At 42.3% G+C, this 4,064-nt stretch overlaps 1 protein-coding gene across 1 annotated transcript in view; it reads right to left on the bottom strand.

The window, feature by feature from the left end:
* The window catches only part of PAQR5 (progestin and adipoQ receptor family member V), a 68,355-nt gene extending 66,612 nt beyond the window's left edge, over window positions 1-1,743 (bottom strand). Inside the window, exon 1 of the mRNA XM_011940325.1 lies at window positions 1,557-1,743. The gene's annotated coding sequence lies outside the window, so the exon portion shown is untranslated. The remainder of the gene's footprint in view (window positions 1-1,556) is intronic.
* Between the last annotated feature and the right edge of the window lie 2,321 nt (window positions 1,744-4,064).

Here is a 4,064-nt window from a genome sequence, read left to right on the forward strand (position 1 = left end):
CCAGTTCATTGATCTGGGTGGTGCCAGCTGATCCATCAAGTGCAGGGTCTGCAAAATATCCCAAGCACTGATCTTAGGAGCAGTCTAGGGAGGGTCAAAATCTGGTGGCCTTCAGCTGCAAGATTCCTAAATCATAATTTCTAATCCTTTGGCTAATGTTAGTCTAGTCCCAGGCAAGATGGAGGTCTCCTTTGGGAAAGGGCTGTTACCATTTTTGTTTAAACTATAAACTACAAACTAAGTTTCTCCCAGAGTTAGTTCAGCCTATGCCCAGAAATGAAAAAGACAGCTTGGAGGTTAGAGGCAAGATGGAGTCGGTTAAGTTAGATCTCTTTCATTGTCTCAGTCATAATTTTGCAAAGGCAGTCTCAATCCCTCCCTTTGGATTTTGTAACACCTTCATCTTAAGGTGTAGGCTATGAAGATGGGAAAAAGCTGTCAATCGCTCTGGCTTCTTCCTGCTGACAAGGGACATTGTGGGAATGGGTGTGAACCCCAAGGTGAGAAGAGTGGAACTGCTTTGTAACTGTCTGAGTGTACTCATGCCCGCCTGGCTGGGCTTCCAAGGCTTGTGTGGGAAAAACATTAGGGTTCTCATCTGTAGTTTTACTACAGTGTTTAAGTGAACAGCCTGCTATAAGGCAAATCACGAGTTCTACGAAGAGGAGTACAATCCCGGATTTTAAAAGCAAAGAGTTGAAAGCATTATCTTGGGGACTTCTAACCCACAAGGAATTTAGAATTTAGTCTAAACTGCAGCAAAAAAAACCTCAAGAACAGCTAACAACAGTATACTACAGTTTTCTTTTGGAGCATTATTTTGTCACTAGACAGTGGACAAGGTGAACCCCTTGGGCAGTTACATGAGGAGGGGCTTCTTGTCCAGACACGCATCTATCTGAGCACCTGGTAGCCTTAGTCCTCCCACAACCAATCTTTTTGTTGTTGTTGTTGTTTCTGCTTTGTTTGTTTGTTTGTTTTGAGACAGAGTCTTGCTCTGTCACCCAGGCTGGAGTGCAGTGGTGTAATCTCAGCTCACTGCAGCCTCTGCCTCCCGGGTTCAAGCAATTCTCATGCCTCAGCTTCCCAAGTAACTGGGACCACAGGTGCACACCACCACGCCTGGCTAATTTTTGTACTTTTTAAATAGAGACAGGGTTTCACCATGTTGGCCAGCTGGTCTTGAACTCCCGACCTCAAGCGATCCACTCACCTGGGCCTCCCAAAGTGCTGGGATTTCAGTCACCATTTTTATTAAAAGCAAATCATGATAGAACTGATTTACAGTTTACAAAATAAATTTTAGTCTTACTCTACTTGGCCTGATTATTTGCATAAAGTACAGCAAGAATAATTATTTTTCACTTAGGCTTTTTAAATTGACTTTGATAGAACTCTATTCCATGAAGAATCTCAGATAAAATTTTTTAAAAGCTGAGCCCAGCCATGGGTTTGTACCCTCAAATACCTATGAGTTGAGCAATGTCCTCTCCTCTTGAGGTCCCAAGATAACTTGGGGTTCCTGGGCCTATTAGAAAGTGACATTCTTTACTTACCACAGGTCAGGAACCTTGTACAGGAACTCTGTGGACAAGGTATGAGGCCAGATTCCCAAAGTGCTTTAATTGGCTCAATACGTCAACTTTAATTGGCTCAATACGTCAACTTTAATTCTTTAAAGGAAGCATGCCATTCCAGTCAAATCCTTGGTAAAATGACCAGTTTCTCCAATGGTGTCCTGTTACAAAAGAAAACGGATTCTTATTGCACTTATGCGATTAACTATACTGCCATAAATTGAGAATACACACAAATGGTTTCCAAATTCTAGAGCAATCAGGTAGAGGGAAACAAATATGCTCCAAAATTTTCCACAGGAGTATATTCTACTCACTTGTTAAAAGTTGCAAATAACTCTAAAGAAATAAGTAACCTTGACTCTGAAAACAAAAGGATTAGCAATGTTTAACACACCAGCTCTCCATGAGAGTCCTAGAAGTTTCCTTTTTTCCTCTATTCCAATAGTACAATTTTTAAAGCTGTAATCCCAGCTACTCGGGAGGCTGAGGTAAGGAGAATGGCTTGAACCTGGGAGGCAGAGGTTGCAGTGAGCGAGATCGTGCCACTGTACTCCAGCCTGGGCAATAGAGTGAGACTCTGTCTCAAGAAAAAAAAAAAAAAAAAAGACAGGATATGGTGGCTCACACCTGCAATCCCAGCACTTTGGGAGGCCAAGGCAGGTGGATCACCTGAGGTGAAGAGTTCGAGACCAGCCTGACCAACATGGTGAAACCCTGCCTCTACTAAAAATACAAAATTAGCTGGGTGTGGTGGTACATGCCTGTAATCCAGGCTACTCGGGTGGCTGAGGCAGGAGAATCACTTGAACCCAGGAGGCAGAGGTTGTTTTGAGCCGAGATTGCGCCATTGTACTCCAGCATGGGCAACAAGAGCAAAATGCCGTCTCAAAAAAAAAAAACTAAAATTTATTTTAAAACTTTTTTATTTTATTTATTTATTTACTTTATTTATTTTTTTTGCGACATGGTCTCACTCTGCTGCCCAGGCTTGAGTACAGTGGTGCAATCTCAGCTCACTGCAACCTCCACCTCCCGGGTTCAAGTGATTCTCTTGCCTCAGCCTCCTGAGTAGCTGGGATTACAGGCACCTCCCACCACACCTAGCTAATTTTTGGTTGCTTTTTCAGTAGAGATGGGGTTTCACCATGTTGGCCAGGCTGGTCTTGAATTCCTGACCTCAAGGGATCCCCCGTCCTCGGCCTCCCAAAGTGCCACCACACCCAGCCAATTTCTTTTAAATCTTAGCCAACTTGTTTATACCCACAGAATTTTTTTTACAAGATCAAACCTTTACAAACACTTTTCCCTTTACTTAAACCTTCAGTTTTGTTCTGTTACTCTTTTAGGTTAAGACAATCTTTAAAACCCTCTGAAGTGGACAAAATTACATTCCCTTTCACAAAAGCCATATTCCCATGCCTTCTTATCAACTTTTACCAAAAACACATTCCCCACACACCTAGTATATAAAACTGTTTTTCCAGTGGTCTCAACTACATATTACAATGTTAAATCTTAGCAACTTTTATTTTTAGTGAAAAACCTGATAAGTAACTGATTTTAATTATGTACTGGGGTGGAGCCTAGGATATCAGCCAGAAATGAAGATAAGGTCTGACTCTTAGCATAGCTGGCGGGCATGGCTCTCCATATGTCCCCAAGCCTTATCTATCATCTAATGCTCCAAAGTAGGGAAATTGAACAATTTTCAAAAGTCAAAGAAACAGTCTGACCATAAAGCATTTAGCAAATCTGATATCTAACCTTAATTTAGACCAAATGTCTACATTTTCAAGACATTTTATTTTACCAATAATCTTTAAAACTGTCTTTATTTCTGGGGTCGGACGTGGTGGCTCACACCTGTAATCCCAGCACTTTGGAAGGCCGAGGTGTGTGGATCATAAGGTCAGGAGATCGAGACCATCCTGGCTGACACAGTGAAATCCTGTCTGTACTAAAAATACAAAAAAATTAGCCGGGCATGGTGGTGGGTGCCTGTAGTCCCAGCAACTTGGGAGGCTGAGGCAGGAGAATCACTTGAACCTAGGAGGCAGAGGCTGCAGTGAGCTGAGACTGCGCCACTGCCCTCCAGCCTGGTGAGAGAGCGAGACTCTGTCTCAAAGAAAAAACAAAAACAAAAAAAACTGTCTTTATTTCCAAAAGACTACTAAAGTCATGTGAACAAAAAGGTATTATAGTTTCTATTTTTCTGATAAAATGTTTGATTTAAATGCTTATATTTCTAAGCCATTTAATCAGAGCTCTTTTATACAAACATCACACACACCACATATGAATACAGACAGACAGAAGATTCAGCACTTGTAAGATTTTTCGTTTGCCGGTTTCTTTTTTTTTTGGAGACAGAGTCCTATTCTATCACCCAGGCTGGAGTGCGGTGGCGCCATCTCTGCTCACTGCAAGCTCCGCCTCCCGGGTTCACGTCGTTCTCCTGCCTCAGCCTCCCGAGTAGCTGGGACT

Source organism: Colobus angolensis, unplaced genomic scaffold (genome assembly GCF_000951035.1).
Source record: "Colobus angolensis palliatus isolate OR3802 unplaced genomic scaffold, Cang.pa_1.0 Scaffold19, whole genome shotgun sequence".
Classification (NCBI taxonomy): Eukaryota; Metazoa; Chordata; class Mammalia; order Primates; family Cercopithecidae; genus Colobus; species Colobus angolensis.